Source organism: Botryllus schlosseri, chromosome 9 (assembly GCF_051294905.1).
Source record: "Botryllus schlosseri isolate E-star chromosome 9, Bs_hap1, whole genome shotgun sequence".
Lineage (NCBI taxonomy): Eukaryota > Metazoa > Chordata > Ascidiacea > Stolidobranchia > Styelidae > Botryllus > Botryllus schlosseri.
In genome coordinates, this window is record NC_137244.1 from 19,471,465 (window position 1) to 19,492,773 (window position 21,309).

Below are 21,309 nucleotides of genomic sequence, written 5' to 3' on the forward strand. Positions count from 1 at the left end.
AAAAAACATTACAAAAGTCATAAACTTCCCACCAGTACTTGGGATATATCTGAGGATGCTGTATTGCTGTTTTGAAGAGGGCTTGTGTAAATACCAAAAAATACTTTGACTGCGCCCCATCATTCGAGGAACTAGACGTGACCAAAGCTGTTCCATTGGTGAAACAACTCCATTCTGAATATTGCAAACTTGGTGTTGACGGATTTTATCAACATTATTCTAATATCTGTCGCCAAGCTAACAAGTTGCTGGGTTTGGCGCAATTGCCAGCTTCAGCATTACTTTTGAAAATGTTTGATTCTCTCGTGTGCGGTAAAGAACAGGATCCAATCACACAGATTGGAGGAGTCAACAGCAAGGAATCTGGTAAGTAAATAGCCTTTGATACTTTGCCTTTCCACGGAAAAACTTTGACATGTTTTTAGACATAGGCTACTTGAATATATTGGTGGAGTGCTTTTGGGAGCCATTTCTAAGCATGGTAACGAAGCAATTGCCACATGCCTAACATCTGCAGCGCCATCGGGAAACCTCATTAAAGTGATGCAGAAGAAAGTCGGTGGATTAAAGAGCCCGTCTGAACAGTTTCATGGCATGGTTCTCCGCTTTTATGTTATCCACAGTAAAGAAATGGCAAAACCCCTGAAAAAGATCAATTTTTTCAGGGTACTTGACGCAATTCACTGTGATCCATTCTTTAACAAATTAATTCATACTGTGTCACTTCAATCTGGCTCAGACCTAAATGAGGTTGAGGATGTCATGGATAAGGCAATGAGACACTTGAATAACATCTTGTCTCACAATTTTGCAAAGTTTGCATTGCATGAGAAGCAAAAAAAGTCCTCCAAATTTTCCAAAAGTTTGCGAGATATCTTGAAAAAAAATGAACAATATGCTCTTTTAGTATGGTAGTTTTTTCTCTCTGTGGCAAATGCTGCCTATCCACATTGAGGTTCCCTACCTAAAAAAGGAAACCAATGCGTTGGTCGAAACCTTGACGTGGTGCATTGGCTTACTACTAATGTCGACCGGCAGACCTCTTCCTGTGTTCTTCGCAATGACAACGAGTTCCCTTCAAGTGCGATTATGCACACTTTCAAGGAGTAAGCTCTGGCTATTGTAAGTCGAGCTCAAGCAGTACATTAACATTACACAAGGCTCTTGTTCTAGTCATCAGGGGCGTAACAGCACTTCGTCAGCCCCCCCAAAAAAACGTTGGTCATGGGCCCCTCATAGGGTGATAAACCGAACTTCTAGGCGACTTTGCCCATCAGACCCCCATTGGCTATACGCTGTGTACCACTACTCATGAGCTGTGTTCACCGTCCGTTTAGTGGGGCAGCTTTGGACGTCCACACGCGCGAAGCGCAAAAAATTTCAAAATTCATGATTTAATCGGTCAATATGATCGGGAATTGAATATATATTATTATCAATTTTTATCCTCTCTCTGCCCACGTAATCAGATTTAACGATAGACCTGAGTGAGGTGTGTTTGAAATGGTAGGACCCCTCAATAATAATTGAACATCTTCGGGCGTATACCCGTTCGCAGGAACGAAACAGCACTTGGTCAGCCCCCCTAATAAAACTTGGGTCTTGGGCTCCCATAGGGTGACAAACCCCCCCCATCACGTTGTTCGCTTTTGTCACGAAATAAGGGTCATAATGTAGTGAGCCAGCGCGAAAATATTCGATAATTCATGATAAAATAATAATATATAATATTGGGAATTGCAAATATATTGCTATTAATTTCTTGTTCTCTCTGTTCACGTTGTCAGATTTACCGGTAGAGCTGAATGAGGTGGCTTGGAAACTGTAGGGTCCGTAAATAATAATTAAACATATTCGGGCGGGCGGCCCCGTTGGTATGACTTCGTTTCATGACGTCATTTCGTGATCTCCTGTCTGTTATATCAAAAAATACAGAATCGCCCAAATGTACTAGACTAACGACGCACGCGATTACAAATTGGTATTTCTTTACGGGCATACAATTTTTCCCTGCGGAATGGTATTTGTCTTCTGAGGTTCAGATTGCCAAGACAGGAACATTCGGCGCCAGTCATTTAGGCGCCTATGGAAAATTAAACCTATATGCATTTTGCATATATAACGAAGTTTTCGGTCAGCGTTAGCGGGCAGTCCTTTTTGGCCCAGGTTTTCTCGCTGCCGATCGTTCTGGCACACTTCTTGGAGTCGCATGTTACATGTTCTAAAACTTTAAATGTCTCGCCGATACGTCCATTTCGATAAATCATGCGTATTTTGTCTTGGGGAAGAGTAGGCTACCAAATAACTAAGAAAGTTGGCAACTTGAAATCACACGCAGCGCGAAATTTTTTTGAAAAAGTTGCATAAATTTTTGAAAAATACTCAATAATTTATGCTAATTCGCGAAATAAATTTGGGCCCCCTTCGAGCTCACCCCCCCCAATTGGGGGGTTTGGGGTGCGGCAATTACGGTCCTGCTAGTCATACTCAAGTTAGTTTCTGCGGTTATCGGACAGGCATTATATAAGACTACAAGACAGTTGCAATATTATTTGTTATATTCATACTCGAGTTTCTGCAGTTAATATAGGACATATTTTCAATCAACGATATTGTGAATTGCATATCGGTATAGTTCAAGATCTTTCCACTTGTTCACTTTGTAGTATTCTTCAGTCTTTCTTTCCATGAGTTCATCTCACAATAGCCAATGCACACGAACCAGATATTCTATACCTTCTGTCATTATATTCATATACGTAGCAAATTGGCACTTCTTCGATGGCAGTCAGACATCGAAAAGTGTTCACCATGATCACCGATGAATGTTTTCCATGAACACGAAAAAAAAATTATAAACGTCAAAATATATTTTTTTTTGTGCCTTTCGAAAGACGAATGTTAGGGTTGGGGTGGGGGGTCTTAGGGTGGGGGAAAGGGGGATATTAGGGTTGTCGGAGGCGATATTAGTGTTAGGATTGGTGGATGGGGATATTAGGGTTGGCGGAGGGGATATTAGTGTTAGGATTGGTGGATAGTAATATTAGGGTTGGGGTATGGGGGGTATTAGGGTGGGGGAAAGGGGGATATTAGGGTTGGCGGAGGGGATATTAGTGTTAGGATTGGTGGATGGGGATATTAGGGTTGGCGGAGGGGATATTAGTGTTAGGATTGGTGGATATTAGTGTTAGGATTGGTGGATAGGGATATTAGGGTTGGGGTGGGGGGTATTAGGGTGGGGGAAAGGGGGATATTAGGGTTGGCGGAGGGGACATTAGTGTTAGGATTGGTGGATAGTAATATTAGGGTTGGGGGAGGGGGAGATTGCGTAGTCGTAACGATAAGCGCCCACCAATCTGGCGGACCCGGTTCGATTCCCGTCGGAGGTTTATGTGGGCTCCTGTTCCCTCGCCGTTGCCGCTCTTACGGAGACAAAAAAGACCAACGAAAGAAAGCACTCACAAGGAATGGAAAGAACTAGTAGAAAGGACCGCGGCTTCAATAAGATCAACATCGAAATGAACTGCGACATCGGGCACGGCTTCGATAAGATCAACATAGAAAAGAACTGCGACATCGGGCACTCTAGACCGAGGTGGAAATTAGATTAAAAGGATTGCAACTGCATGCGTGTCGTTCGACATCCTCCTATCTGCTCATTACATCGCATTTTGTCTTATCGCATGTACATTGTGTGTGACTTGTTCAGATGAAACATATAACCCAACGATTAATAATATGATATTATTACTATTAGGGTTGAGGTGGGGAATGTTAGGGTCCATTCATTACATTCAGCACCAATTACCATCCGTTCAAAAGATACATATTTTCCAATTGCCAAGACAGAAAGTATCGAATCTTTCATTCGAGCACGGGGTTAGATCGTTCTAGTTCATTACAAAACTGATTCAAATATAAGCGAGTGATTAATATGATGCCTATTGAATCAATAGGTTACGTCAATTCACGCGGAGTCATCATTACAAACGATGGAAAAACATAAGCGGGTGAATTCAAGCCTGCAGGCTCGTGCCGCTAGGACATACTTTGCGATAGGTGATGCTGGAGCAAACTGATGATAATCAGTATGTTGATATTTCATCCTTTCGAATACACGAAAAGATTGCGATTGAACGAAAAAATTGGAAGGTATTGAAACGATATTTAGTAGTCGTTGAAACCGGACATTCGGACACCACACTTCCTGTAGCCATAAGACAATGTAAAGAGGCACTTACGTCGTTGTAGCCTTGTAGGATGGGCAGTTGGACACTGAATATAAAGTAACAGAAGTGATGGGATGATAGCCTAATGAAGTGGCATGTTTCGGAATGATGGGCCGATATATCAAATTGAGATTTGAATGTGGACGTTCTTGACGACTGTCGGGATGGCCTTCGAGGCTTTTAGCGATGTCTTTCCCAAACTTATTTCCACGGCGTATTTCAATATCGAATATATTTTACATATAGATAGAAAGTCTCGAATCGAGAGGTGAAGTCAATACACGCATTCTCTCTCACGCACTCTCCTGGATACGTACTTATTTGAATTCATGTGGCGCCTCAAATTCGGCGACGATCCATTTCAGAATTTGATAAATCAGATTCGCACTCGCTATCCTGTTTGAATTTATACTTATTTACATCCATGATTTACACTGTATTTTTTCGTTGGCTTTGCTACATTTATTATATTTCATTCGTTAACAAAACAATGCGTGAATTGTACCGTCTCCAGTGCTCCTCAGACAGACATGTGCATTGTGCATGGTGCAATGTGCATGCAGTGACATATAGTGGTATATTGATATCAGAGCAGGGGCTACCAACTCGAAAAGAGTAAAGGGCCACTTTTTCAACTTGGTAATCGCCGCCGGCAGCATCATGTCAATTTCAAGGAATAGGTTAGCTAAGGTTCTACGGTACAGCATCACTCGGGTACCAAATCGTTTCTCCACACCCTTCCTACGGGCGGAAATGAGTGAAACACACCACTAATGATGCATCAGTACGGTGTTAGTGCGTTCTGCTTCACCCTAAGAAGTCAAAAAGTTAGTACACACAAGCAGAAACAACTTAGTACACACGCAGAATCAACTTGTCATGAAAATACATACCGCATAGGCTATTTATCGTGTATCATACAATACTCATTAGGATTGATTGTGAATGCTGCATGGCATCAACTGTATTTGTACTGCGTCTGCTTCACAAGTTGTGTAGGAGTAATATCCCCATCCACCAATCCTAACACTAATGTCCCCTCCGCCAACCCTAATATCCCCATCCACCAATCCTAACACTAATATCCCCTCCGCCAACCCTAATATCCCCATCCACCAATCCTAACACTAATATCCCCTCCGCCAACCCTAATATCCCCCTTTCCCCCACCCCAACCCTAATATTACTATCCACCAATCCTAACACTAATATCCACCAATCCTAACACTAATATCCACCAATCCTAACACTAATATCCCCTCCGCCAACCCTAATATCCCCATCCACCAATCCTAACACTAATATCCCCTCCCCCAACCCTAATATCGCCCTTTCCCCCACCCTAATACCCCCCACCCCAACCCTAATATCCCTATCCACCAATCCTAACACTAATATCCACCAATCCTAACACTAATATCCCCTCCGCCAACCCTAATATCCCCATCCACCAATCCTAACACTAATATTCCCTCCGCCAACCCTAATATCGCCCTTTCCCCCACCCTAATCCTAATATCCCTATCCACCAATCCTAACACTAATATCCACCAATCCTAACCCTAATATCCCCTCCGCCAACCCTAATATCCCCATCCACCAATCCTAACACTAATATCGCCTCCGACAACCCTAATATCCCCCTTTCCCCCACCCTAAGACCCCCCACCCCAACCCTAACATTCGTCTTTCGAAAGGCACAAAAAAAAATATATTTTGACGTTTATAATTTTTTTTTCGTGTTCATGGAAAACATTCATCGGTGATCATGGTGAACACTTTTCGATGTCTGACTGCTATCGAAGAAGTGCCAGCAAATTCTACAAAGGATCAAAGCCACAATATCACATCAATCTCGTGAGAAATGTAACATAGGCTACACAGTATTATTCACTAGTCATAACGACTCGCCACCGCTACCTAAATGTTGAACTGTCTAACTAATTCCGACGCAACTTCAAGAAATACACGACGAATCGCCTTAAACGCCATTGAAACAAGCACTGAGCACCACTGTGATTCTATTAGAATTTTTGGCGAAAATCGGTGATTGGGTGAATCATGGAAATATACTCGGGTGTCATAACGTTTTGTGCTTTGGAAATTACATCGGCATATTCAGGAAGCTCTTGCCATACTATTTCTTGGTGATGCATTCAATGACAAATGCACGTAAACGACTGTTTTCGGGTGTAATTCCAGGTATTATGACGAAAAAACAATTTTAAGAAGACGAATAGATACCTACTACGCAGCCGTTTGACTGAATATTTTGCAGAGAAATCGTCAGAAATGTGTCGATGATAACGCTCAACAGACCATGTCTATCGACAATCCTTAGGCATAAATATATTTCGAAGAGTGCGGGAATGATTTCACACCGGCGGTTGCTACGAAGAATCATCATTTACCCGAATATATGATCACGTCGAATAGTAGAACACATTAAAAAAAAATTAGGCTCCGGACTCTACATATATCTCATTAGAATCGAATTGAAATCGGACATTTTCGACATTTTGATAATCCGGACACAATTATGGCCCCAGTTCGACCCTTGGGACGTCGACTTGAATAATAATTTTGGTATTGATGGAATCGGCTAGACTAGTAGAACCCATCTCAAAAAGAATTAGGCTTCGGACTCTACTTATATCTCATTAGAATCGAATTGAAATCGGACATTTTCGAAATTTCGATAATCCGGACACAATTATGACCCCAGTTCGACCCATGGGACGTCGACTTGAATAATAATTTTGGTCTCGTTAGAAGCGGCCAGACTAGTAGAATCCATTTCAAAACGAATTAGGCTTCGGACTTTACATATATCTCATTAGAATCGAATTGAAATTGGACATTTTCGAAGTTTCGGTAATCCGGACACAATTATGGCCCCAGTTTGACCATTGGCACGTCGACTTTAATAATGATTTTGGTATTGATGGAATCGGCTAGACTGGTAAAACCCATTTCAAAACGAATTAGGCTTCGGACTCTACATATATCTCATTAGAATCGAATTGAAATCGGACATTTTCGAAATTTTGATAATCCGGACACAATTATGGCCCCAGTTCGACCCTTGGGACGTCGACTTGAATAATAATTTTGGTATTGATGTAATTGGCTAGACTAGTAGAATCCATTTCAAAACGAATTAGGCTTCGGACTCTACATATATCTCATTAGAATCGAATTGAAATCGGACATTTTCGAAATTTTGATAATCCGGACACAATTATGACCCCAGTTCGACCCATGGGACGTCGACTTGAATAATAATTTTGGTCTCGTTAGAAGCGGCCAGACTAGTAGAATCCATTTCAAAACGAATTAGACTTCGGACTTTACATATATCTCATTAGAATCGAATTGAAATTGGACATTTTCGAAGTTTCGGTAATCCGGACACAATTATGGCCCCAGTTTGACCATTGGCACGTCGACTTTAATAATGATTTTGGTATTGATGGAATCGGCTAGACTGGTAAAACCCATTTAAAAACGAATTAGGCTTCGGACTCTACATATATCTCATTAGAATCGAATTGAAATCGGACATTTTCGAAATTTTGATAATCCGGACACAATTATGGCCCCAGTTCGACCCTTCGGACGTCGACTTGAATAATAATTTTGGTATTGATGGAATTGGCTAGACTAGTAGAATCCATTTCAAAACGAATTAGGCTTCGGACTCTACATATATCTCATTAGAATCGAATTGAAATCGGACATTTTCGAAATTTTGATAATCCGGACACAATTATGACCCCAGTTCGACCCATGGGACGTCGACTTGAATAATAATTTTGGTCTCGTTAGAAGCGGCCAGACTAGTAGAATCCATTTCAAAACGAATTAGACTTTGGACTCTACATATATCTCATTAGAATCGAATTGAAATTGGACATTTTTGAAATTTCGGTAATCCGGACAAAATTATGGCCCTAGTTCGACCCTTGGGACGTCGACTTGAATAATAATTTTGGTATTGATGAAATCGGCTAGATTAGTAGAATCCATTTCAAAACGAATCAGGCTTCGGACTCTACATATATCTCATTAGAATCGAATTGAAATTGGACATTTTCGAAGTTTCGGTAATCCGGACACAATTATATGTGGCCCCAGTTCGACCCTTGGGACGTCGACTTGAATAATAATTCTGGTATTGATGGAATCGACTAGACTAGTAGAATCCATTTCAAAACGAATCAGGCTTCGGACTCTACATATATCTCATTAGAATCGAATTGAAATTGGACAATTTCGAAATTTCGATAATCCGGACAAAATTATGGCCCCAGTTCGACCCTTGGGACGTCGACTTGAATAATAATTTTGGTATTGATGGAATTGGCTAGACTAGTAGAATCCATTTCAAAACGAATTAGGCTTCGGACTCTACATATATCTCATTAGAATCGAATTGAAATCGGACATTTTCGAAATTTTGATAATCCGGACACAATTATGGCCCCAGTTCGACCCTTGGGACGTCGACTTGAATAATAATTTTTGGTATTGATGGAATTGGCTAGACTAGTAGAATCCATTTCAAAACGAATTAGACTTCGGACTCTACATATATCTCATTAGAATCGAATTGAAATCGGACATTTTCGACATTTTGATAATCCGGACACAATTATGGCCCCAGTTCGACCCTTGGGACGTCGACTTGAATAATAATTTTGGTATTGATGGAATCGGCTAGACTAGTAGAACCCATCTCAAAAAGAATTAGGCTTCGGACTCTACTTATATCTCATTAGAATCGAATTGAAATCGGACATTTTCGAAATTTCGATAATCCGGACACAATTATGACCCCAGTTCGACCCATGGGACGTCGACTTGAATAATAATTTTGGTCTCGTTAGAAGCGGCCAGACTAGTAGAATCCATTTCAAAACGAATTAGGCTTCGGACTTTACATATATCTCATTAGAATCGAATTGAAATTGGACATTTTCGAAGTTTCGGTAATCCGGACACAATTATGGCCCCAGTTTGACCATTGGCACGTCGACTTTAATAATGATTTTGGTATTGATGGAATCGGCTAGACTGGTAAAACCCATTTCAAAACGAATTAGGCTTCGGACTCTACATATATCTCATTAGAATCGAATTGAAATCGGACATTTTCGAAATTTTGATAATCCGGACACAATTATGGCCCCAGTTCGACCCTTGGGACGTCGACTTGAATAATAATTTTGGTATTGATGTAATTGGCTAGACTAGTAGAATCCATTTCAAAACGAATTAGGCTTCGGACTCTACATATATCTCATTAGAATCGAATTGAAATCGGACATTTTCGAAATTTTGATAATCCGGACACAATTATGACCCCAGTTCGACCCATGGGACGTCGACTTGAATAATAATTTTGGTCTCGTTAGAAGCGGCCAGACTAGTAGAATCCATTTCAAAACGAATTAGACTTCGGACTTTACATATATCTCATTAGAATCGAATTGAAATTGGACATTTTCGAAGTTTCGGTAATCCGGACACAATTATGGCCCCAGTTTGACCATTGGCACGTCGACTTTAATAATGATTTTGGTATTGATGGAATCGGCTAGACTGGTAAAACCCATTTCAAAACGAATTAGGCTTCGGACTCTACATATATCTCATTAGAATCGAATTGAAATCGGACATTTTCGAAATTTTGATAATCCGGACACAATTATGGCCCCAGTTCGACCCTTGGGACGTCGACTTGAATAATAATTTTGGTATTGATGGAATTGGCTAGACTAGTAGAATCCATTTCAAAACGAATTAGGCTTCGGACTCTACATATATCTCATTAGAATCGAATTGAAATCGGACATTTTCGAAATTTTGATAATCCGGACACAATTATGACCCCAGTTCGACCCATGGGACGTCGACTTGAATAATAATTTTGGTCTCGTTAGAAGCGGCCAGACTAGTAGAATCCATTTCAAAACGAATTAGACTTTGGACTCTACATATATCTCATTAGAATCGAATTGAAATTGGACATTTTTGAAATTTCGGTAATCCGGACAAAATTATGGCCCTAGTTCGACCCTTGGGACGTCGACTTGAATAATAATTTTGGTATTGATGAAATCGGCTAGATTAGTAGAATCCATTTCAAAACGAATCAGGCTTCGGACTCTACATATATCTCATTAGAATCGAATTGAAATTGGACATTTTCGAAGTTTCGGTAATCCGGACACAATTATATGTGGCCCCAGTTCGACCCTTGGGACGTCGACTTGAATAATAATTCTGGTATTGATGGAATCGACTAGACTAGTAGAATCCATTTCAAAACGAATCAGGCTTCGGACTCTACATATATCTCATTAGAATCGAATTGAAATTGGACAATTTCGAAATTTCGATAATCCGGACAAAATTATGGCCCCAGTTCGACCCTTGGGACGTCGACTTGAATAATAATTTTGGTATTGATGAAATTGGCTAGACTAGTAGAACCCATTTCAAAACGAATCAGGCTTCGGACTCTACATATATCTCATTAGAATCAAATTGAAATTGGACATTTTCGAAATTTCGGTACCCGAAACACACACAGAGACCCCATTTCACCCCTGGGTTCGGAGTGTGTAAGTTTTGGCCCTGCTCTGTCCTCTTATCCTATATATATATATATAGATATATGTAGGTGCACAGCTGCTGAGACTGAAAGAATTAAAAATGCTTTCACCAATGATACGGACGGACCAATAAAACAAGACTATAGCAAATCCGATTTTATCATTTTTTCGAAATGTAAGAATGTACAATGTACAATGTACAAAATGATGATAACAAGTACGGGAAGCCACATTCAAAATTCTGGCTTTTCTATTCATCAATCCATCATCATCGTTGATTAACATCCTAGCGAGTTCTTCAGCGTCTTTGTATAGTTGTGTTTATTTTTACCATGGTTTGTTTGATTATTATTTCAATCAAAATTACTAGTCAAAAATATGAATGGACTTTGAAATCTGGTTTCAAAAATTTCATCACATCACAGTTTTCTGCAATAACGCCAGGGTTGATTACCTCGAATGTTAAGTCCCGTGGTCACGGATATGTTCTGGCGGTTGCATTTGATTTATTCGCAAACGTCCTCAGAAAGCAAAGTCTCGACTTGAGGTAGGCTACTTACCAGAGGTGGTCAGTAACGAAGTACTTCTACTTTTTCGAAGCACTCAAGTAGTTTTCCTCTACTTCTGTTACTTACTCAAGTAAATCTGATTTTTGCTACTTCTACTTCTACTTCGTAATATTTTGTGATCTACTTACTTTCCTTTCGCTATTTTCAGTTTGTCAAGTAGAAGTAGTTCAATCTTCCAATCAGGAAGATAGCCTGAGGAATTTAGGGGCTGTTTTCACGGAATATCTACATTTAATTTTCATAAGAGTTAGTTGAGTAAAGCCCAGAATTATCGTCGCGCTTCGCGCGCAGTGGATACGGAGTCACCAGTATGATTTCACGAAAGTATCGATGAACATAATTTAGCTAGCGGGTTGCCGTTGTTCCGTTCACACAGGGATATCTCGAACTAGATATATAGATATCCCTGCGTTCACACCACATTGTCGCCCTTCGCCCATATGAAATAATTCATCACAGTATTATATGGCTCATCATAACGTTTGAAACCGCTATTTCGCAATCTAGAATTTACTTGTCGTGTCGTAATCTAGCATGTTTATGGCGCGTCCTAACCTGGAAAAGTGGACTCTGACTTTTTTTGTTAAGAGCTGTTTTGGCATACCACATTTGAAACTTTTTGGTCTAAAGGCATGAAAAACGTGTTCCGCTTTCAGAAGTAGTATTTTTTTTCACTTTCAATTCCCAGTATCATATACTTTGAGTTATAACCCTATACAACTTCTCCGTATTGCTCTTCGACTAAACTACGGCCCTTCTAAGATGGGGGATGGCGCCATACCATGCCATTTTCTAGAACGTGCTGTTCGAGAAAACAGAGGATTCGCATCGCATTTCCATATCAATACTATCATTTTCGTCCGATGATGTGGACGAATGCTTGGGCTATCGAAAATTGGATACCTCCTGGTATGCCTCAATATTAATCAAGCTCGTAACCTTTCGCATAGCTCAATTTGCACCATTTTACAATCCATGTGAACGAATTAGGATCGTTTTCACAACTACTTATAATTACTTGAGTACTTTTAAAGTCATTCAATTCTACTTCTACTTCAAGTAGTTTTGGGTGTCTTATGAAAGAAGTACTTCTACTCGTACTTTAGTAGATTTTTTCGTCGCTACTTCTACTTGGGTAGCTTTCTTGACTACTTTGACCACCTCTGCTACTTACACACCGATAATACGTCATTGGACTCCCATATCTGATTTGTATAGCAATGCATTTTCAACCTGTCATGATTTTTGATAGTCCGTGGCGACGAACGTGTCGCTCCTCCTGATTTGAGTTGGTTAGCGAGCTTACGCAAATGCTGTCGTGCTCAAAAATTTCCTTGCTTTGTTCCTCCGATAAAATTTCGGTGATCGGTGCTTCAAATGTCGTGAAAATCGGAACTCTCTCGTAGGTAACCGTTGACGAAATGAAATTTACTGCATTTTGCAGCGCTTTCCCATGGATTTTTTGCCTTCTTCCGTGGTTATATCATAATCCTCCGAGCTATATGCGATTGGCAGACGCGGTCTTTTAAGATCGTTTCTGAAATAATTGAAACATCCATTGATTTGATATATAAAAAATGTATAGATTTCTATCTCTGTCGTCTAATTATAACGTAACCTATTAGATAGTGAGAACGGAACTCGATCAACATTGCGCTATCTCGCTTGGAACATTAAGCTTTTTACAGATTTGAGAGTCAGCATTCTCCTTATCCATTTCGACTTTCGAGTACAACTCTCTCATCTATACGTAAAATAAGTAATATGTACATCTGATAAGAGCAGTGGTTCTCAACCTGGGGGCGCGAAGAAGCGGCCAACTGAAAAGGTTTTTCGCGCTCTGCGCGATTTATCTCCAATTCACGCGTGTTTCTCTATATTTAGACAGAATTTAATATTTTTTAATTCTCTCATCAACAGTCATAACCTTCCATGCCATCAAACAATCTGTTGGGGTTGCTAGCGTCCCGGTTGAATTTTGAGATATGATGATATCAGAGCGCGATACTTTTCACTATCATAAAGGTGGGCGTGTCTAAAAAAGATTGAGAACCACTGGACAAGAGGAAGAGAGAGACCAAGGTGTAGAAATTGAGGACCAGTTTTCGCTGAGAGACATAAATTTTAGTAATGGTTCGCGCGAAATATGTATGGAAAGATCACTATACAATAGATCTACGAAAGTCTCGGCATATTAATCTATATAGCACTTGCGCGGTTCAGATATTGCGGTCGAATCGCTATCCTGTTGAAAATATATATCTTCTGCATGAGACGTATAGCAGCGCACACTCAGCTCCGCCTCGTCTGTATATGTCAATTTCCAAGTTTTTCTGAAGACTTACTTATTTGAATAGTTTTTACAGAGAGCAAATTAAACTTCTACTTTGGCCTCTGCCCGTACGTGTCCTATTAATCTCGATTATTTTAAATTTATAAGCGTAATACCGGAGAACTTCACTGGTTTATCCACGTCCCCTAGCTCCTGCTGTCTCTGCACAGAGAGTAGTTTCGACATCGTTGACGTCCGACGTTATGGCAGCAAGGGAAACCATATTACCGCCACACTTTTGTAACAAGCACTATATTTTTCTTACACCACGCTTCGACATCTTCCTGTCTATTCATTGTATCGCATTTTTTGTGGTGTATTGAACTGATAAAATTGCTAATAAACCAATGATGACACCACGTAGTTTTGAATATCTTCCATTTTAGCATGCCTATGGTCAAATATCTGAGCATAAGAGACCTGATGTGGCACCGATCCGACACATGTAACATGCAACATTTTGACGGCGAAATCCGAAGAATATTATTCATTTTTGTGTAGGCTGGATTTGATCCTTCCTCAAAAATTTCAGAAGTTTTCAAGTTGTCCATTATGATTTTGCTTCGAAAAAAAAAGTGATTTTGCCCCCTGGTTTTTATTTTTCTTCGCAATGTTCGTAAAAAAAATCGTCCTCTAAGATTACGTCATTTCATCAATAACCGAACAATCCAAACGTTATAGAACCGAAGTTGCAGAAGCGTTTTTCAGAATTCCGAAACTTTTCGCAACTTTGGGTGAGTTCCTTTCAAACAGAAGAAGCACCAATATGTGATAAAATTATCCTTCTAGCCGACGTCCCATTTCGAAAATGTCCAATTTCAATTCGATTCTAATGAGATACATGTAGAGTCCGAAGCCTAACTCGTTTTGAAATGGATTCTACTAGTCTGGCCGATTCCATCAATACCAAACTTATTATTCAAGTCGACGTCCCAAGGGTCGAACTGGGGTCATAATTGTGTCCGGATTATCAAAATTTCGAAAATGTCCGATTTCAATTCGATTCTAATGAGATATAAGTAGAGTCCGAAGCCTAATTCGTTTTGAAATGGGTTCTACTAGTCTAGCCGATTCCATCAATACCAAAATCATTATTAAAGTCGACGTCCCAATGGTCAAACTGGGGCCATAATTGTGTCCGGATTACCGAAACTTCGAAAATGTCCAATTTCAATTCGATTCTAATGAGATATATGTAGAGTCCGAAGTCTGATTCGTTTTGAAATGGATTCTACTAGTCTAACCGATTTCATCAATACCAAAATTATTATTCAAGTCGACGTCCCAAGGGTCGAACTGGGGCCATAATTGTGTCCTGATTACCGAAACTTCGAAAATGTCCAATTTCAATTCGATTCTAATGAGATATATGTAGAGTCCGAAGTCTGATTCGTTTTGAAATGGATTCTACTAGTCTAACCGATTTCATCAATACCAAAATTATTATTCAAGTCGACGTCCCAAGGGTCGAACTGGGGCCATAATTGTGTCCTGATTACCGAAACTTCGAAAATGTCCAATTTCAATTCGATTCTAATGAGATATATGTAGAGTCCGAAGCCTAATTCGTTTTGAAATGGATTTTACTAGTCTGGCCGATTCCATCAATACCAAAATTATTATTCAAGTCGACGTCCCAAGGCTCGAACTGGGGCCATAAGTGTGTCCGGATTATCGAAATTTCGAAAATGTCCGATTTCAATTCGATTCTAATGAGATATATGTAGAGTCCGAAGCCTAATTCGTTTTGAAATGGATTCTACTAGTCTAGCCGATTCCATCAATACCAAAATTATTATTCAAGTCGACGTCCCAAGGGTCGAACTGGGGCCATAAGTGTGTCCGGATTATCGAAATTTCGAAAATGTCCGATTTCAATTCGATTCTAATGAGATATATGTAGAGTCCGAAGCCTAATTCGTTTTGAAATGGGTTCTACTAATCTGGCCGCTTCTATCGAGACTAAAATTATTATTCAAGTCGACGTCCCAAGGGTCGAACTGGGGCCATAAGTGTGTCCGGATTATCGAAATTTTGAAAATGTCCGATTTCAATTCGATCCTAATGAGATATATGTAGAGTCCAAAGCCTAATTCGTTTTGAAATGGGTTCTACTAATCTCGCCGCTTCTATCGAGACTAAAATTATTATTCAAGTCGACGTCCCAAGGGTCGAACTGGGGCCATAAGTGTGTTCGGATTATCAAAATTTCGAAAATGTCCGATTTCAATTCGATTCTAATGAGATATATGTAGAGTCCGGAGCCCAATTCTTTTTGAAATGGATTTTATCAGTCTGGCCGCTTCTATCGAGACCAAAATCATTATTCAAGTCGAGGTCCCAAGGGTCGAACTGGGGCCCTAATTGTGTCCGGATTACCGAAATTTCGAAAATGTCAAATTTCAATTCGATTCTAATGAGATATATGTAGAGTCCGGAGCCCAATTCTTTTTGAAATGGATTTTATCAGTCTGGCCGCTTCTATCGAGACCAAAATAATTATTCAAGTCGAGGTCCCAAGGGTCGAACTGGGGCCCTAATTGTGTCCGGATTACCGAAATTTCGAAAATGTCCGATTTCAATTCGATTCTAATGAGATGTATGTAGAGTAGGGTTGTCCATAATTTAGAAAATCTTACGAATCCTCCGTTGTAATGTCTTATTCCATAGATTATTGATAAAAAACGACACTGAGCCTGAAAGAAGCTCACAGGAAGGCCGTTAAGATTTCGTGCAAAGCGTTTGAAAGTAGCTGCCGAAGAATGGGCGTGCCACCGACCATAGAACGGCGAGAACACTAGCAATCACGAAACCACGGCTCTTGATTGGCTAATCCGCTATGCTTCAATGACCACGACAGCAGCAGCTTGCTGTGTAGGTGATCAAGAAGTCAGCTACCGGCGGCGATTCTGAAAGCGCATTTTATGTCGGTTGACAGATAATTATTTAGGATTGATTCAGGGTATGTTAAGGTACGAAATACATGATGAACAAACAACAGCTGCTTCACAAAAACGTCTACAGCATGATCGCTTTATTGTGAAGGAAACCGCCGTAGCCTATATGCCTTGTTTTCAACGAGGGAAAGCATAGGAGCTTATGCGAATACCGACGGATTCCTAGTTTCAGAAAGGCTATTTCATTATTGAATACAAAGATAAAGCTTAACAATGACACTATAATTTGTGTGATCTTATTGGGCTCAGGTTGTAGTACATAATTGAAGTTTTTAATGCTCTAGGGATCGGCTGAATCAAACGGTTAGGCTTGGCACTCATCAGACGTTCACAGCAAATTGAATTCACTTGTAAGTGTTTTCAAAGTCCCTAATGATGCCGCAGAAACGAGGTTTAAATGCAAGCACAGACTTTGCTTGATATGATGTACAAACTATGCTGCATGCTATGCACTATGCAGCATTGCCTGTGCCTACCTTTACACCCTTTTTATGCGCGATTATTAAGGACTTTGTCATATCCTGTTCAGCATAGTATGTGCTTACTTTTACACCTCTTTTCTGCGTCATCATCAAGGACTTTGACAACACTGGCAAGTGAATACATTTTGATGCAAGCATCTGACAAGAGTCAAGTATAACCCGCTGATTCAGCCGATTCTTAGAGCTTTCAAAACTTAAACTATGTACTACAACCTGAGCCCAATAAGATAACACAAATTATAGTGTCATTGTTAAGCTTTATATTTGTATTCCATAATTATATATTCTTTCTGAAACTAGGAATCCGTCGCTACTTGCATAAGAGCCTATGCTTTCACTCGTTGAAAACAAGACATATAGGCTACGTCGGTTCCCTTCACAATGAAGCGATCATGCTTTAGACGTTTTTGTGAAGCAGCTGTTGTCTGTTCATCATGTATTTCGTACCTCAACATACCCTGAATTAATCCTAAATCATTATCTGTCAACCTACATACAATGCGCTTTCAGAATCGCCGCCGGTAGCAGACTCCTTGATCACCTACGCAGCAAGCTGCTGCTGTTGTGGTCATTGAAGCATAGCCGATTAGCCAATCAAGAGCCGTGGTTTCGTGATTGCTAGTCTTCTTGCCGTTCTATGGTAGGTGGCACGCCCATTCTTCGGCAGCTACTTTCAAACGCTTTGCACGAAATCTTAACGGCCTTCCTGTGAGCTTCTTTCAGGCCCAGTGTCGTTGTTTATCAATAATCTATAGAATAAGACATTACAACAGAGGATTCGTAAGATTTTCCAAATTATGGACAACCCTAATGTAGAGTCCCGGAGCCTAAATCTTTTAAAAAAGTGTTCTACTATTCGTCGTGATCATATATTCGAGAAAATGATGATTCTTCGTAGTAGCCGCCGGTGTCAAATCATTCCCGCACTCTTCGAAATATATTTATACCCAAGGATTGTCGATAGACATGGTCTGTTGAGCGTTATCACCGACACATTTCTTACGATTCAACTGCAAAATATTCAGTCAAACGGCTGTGTAGTAGGTATCTCTTCGTCTTCTTAAAATTGTTTTTTCGTCATAATACCTGGAAATACACCCGAAAACGGTCGTTTACGTGCATTTGTCATTGAATACATCACCAAGAAACAGTATGGCAAGAGGTTCCTGAATATGCCGATGTAATTTCCAAAGTACAAAATGTAATGACACCCGAGTATATTTTCATGATTCACACAATCACCGATTTTCGCCAAAAATTCTAATAGAATCACAGTGGTCACTGAGCTATCCTGTTTTGGGTGGATCCATCTGACCGTGACCATTCTGCCGGCTAACAATGGGAGAACAATCGAGTCGTCACTCCAGTCATACTCTATAATTCAATGATTTCTGGTGGGGAATAGACGCATTTGTTCAAAATTATATACAGGACAGTCTACATATTCAGAGAGACACATAGCCTACGCAATTACCGTTACCATTTAACTGCTCTGGAATGTATGTATCGACAATTATATTACGGGTTGTTCAAAAACCTCACTTTAAACTCTAGATGGCCAATGATGCCGTCACAAACGCATCCAGCGCACGACTATAGTTTGACGTGAAATAACGCTTTCGCGAAATATTGAGCGTTACTGGTATCGGTATCGGCGCCGAATGTTCCAGCTGTCCTGGCAATCTGAACCCCACAGGGAAAAGTTATTTGCAAGTAAAGCAATACCATTTTGAAATCGTGTGTGCCTTTTAGTTTGGGTGATTTCCATATCTTTTGACATAGCAGATATAGGAGGTCACGAAATAGCATAATGTAATGAAGTCAATATATACCAACGGTCCGCCTGAAAATGCTTAAATTCTTAATTAGGGGTCCTACCTTTTCCAACACACCTCACTCAGCTCTACCGGTAAACCCGATTACGTGAGCAGAGAAGGGCTAAAAAATTGATAACAAAACGTATGCGATTCCTGGTCATATTTACCGATTCAAACACGAACTATATAAATTTTTCGCCTTTCACCCTGTGGAGGCCCAAGATCAACGTCGTTATTGGCGGGGCTCACGATAAGTGCTGTTACGGTCATGGTGGGGAATGAAGGCTTGGAATAAATCTGAAGTGGGGAATGAAGACAAAAACGCTGGGAACCACTGCCCTAGTCCCTATATATGGACTCGACTGACCTGCTGTGGTCTCCTTACGGACACGTTTGTACTACTGTGGGCGTGGACAATAATGACCTACTGTGGAGGTTTGTCGAATCTATGGACTCGTCTGAATTTCTGGTGTATTGAACTGATAAGAATTGCTGATAAACCGAACCGAAGTACAGTGCTGATCGTTCTGTCACACTTCTCGGAGTCGCATGTTACATGGCATATAACTTCATATGTTTTGGTGCGTCAAGGCGCGGTTATCGGTAATCGCCTACGCCTAAGTGCCAATTTCTAAAAATCATACGAATTTTTTGTTGGGGAAGGGTACCCAATAATCAAGATTTTTTGGGACATTAAATTGCGCCCAGCGCTAAAAAATCACTGAGCTATATAAACACTGGAGTGCGTTACTCGCGATATTTGCGTGATCGATTGACCGCCATCTTTGGGTTAAGTTGATAGTTGCGCGTTAAGCTGGTAGTCAAGGCAGAAGTGGTTGGTTGATGTGACTGTTTTGATTACTCTTTGGCCTGGACATATCGATTTCAATGGTTCGGACAAGATAAGGTTATATATGTGTCACCGTATGTATTCATTTGCAAATATCTTCCTGATGTAGATTGCTAAACTTGTTGTAGCCAGGTAAATAAACATATGCTTCTACTCAAAAATTCCTGCTGGCCTTGAGTGCTGTTTTCACAATTGCTGGGATAAGTCAAATGTCATGGCATTGATAATTCGATTTGGATATGATACCGTTAATCCTAAGGGAGCTTGGTAATGTTGTCTTCTCTATCCCTACAGCTTCAGTTTCAGGTACTGTGTATGGCAATTTGATTTGGATAAGATGCCATTAATCCTAAGGGAGCTTGGTAATGCAGTCTTCTCTATACCTACAGCTTCAGTTTCAGGTACTGTGTATGGCAATTTGATTTGGATATGATGCCATTAATCCGGAGGGAGCTTGCTGATGTTGTCTTTTTACTCATTATAGCTTCAGTTTCATGTACTGCGTCCTCGAATTATTGTTGTTGCAAGCACACACTGTAATTTACTATTCTTTCAAATTTTGAAAACCAGCAAACAGGCACATCTCAAGTATAAATAATTACCAAGCTATATCAAATGATTGCAATGGATAATGTCAGTTTTGTTGTTATTTCCCAGGTACTGTATCTATAGGTAGTAAAAGCATCTATGGCTATGACCACCAGCTTCAAGTTATTACCGGAGACTGCCTCAGAATCACCCTGGCCTCGATTCGAAATCTTCTCACTACAATGGCGCTGATGTCAATGCTGTCGCTGCCAGCTACGTGGGGGCTATGAATACCACTGGCGGAGGAAGATTCAGCATCATGTGACATGACAAAGGCACAGCTACAATCAAATTTATACCATCTAATTGTTATTCTACTTATTCATTGTGTCAAAGTAGTCGAAATAAATCGTAGAAAGTGAAAGTGAGGATATGTGTAGCAATATGGGTTAGCAATTTCTGCAGAGGTTATCTAATGAGAGAAATAATATATTTATATCATTAAATGAGAGAAACAAAATGAATGCATGAGTCCTTGTTTAGATCGGGGTAGAATTGCCTAGTGCTCACTGAAATTGACGCTATGTTGGTTACAGCAATCTGCGCTCGGAGTTTATTATCATTATTGATTTGATCAGATCAATCATCGATGAAAAGATAGCAAGGTAACGCAACGACCTGAGGTAATCTACACCCACCTTTCCTTGCCTGCTAGATGAAGCATTCCTACCTGGTGCGTTTTCGGATCAACCATTTTTTCTGGGATCACGCAATTGCTGCCTACCTTTCTTCCCTACAAGACGATGCATTACAACCTGGCTTTCAATCAACTATTTCTGGGTTCACATGAAATACCACGCTGTACTGTCTCGTACCCAAACTTTCGTTTTCAGAAACACTAGCTTCAGTCACGAGAAACGCAAGG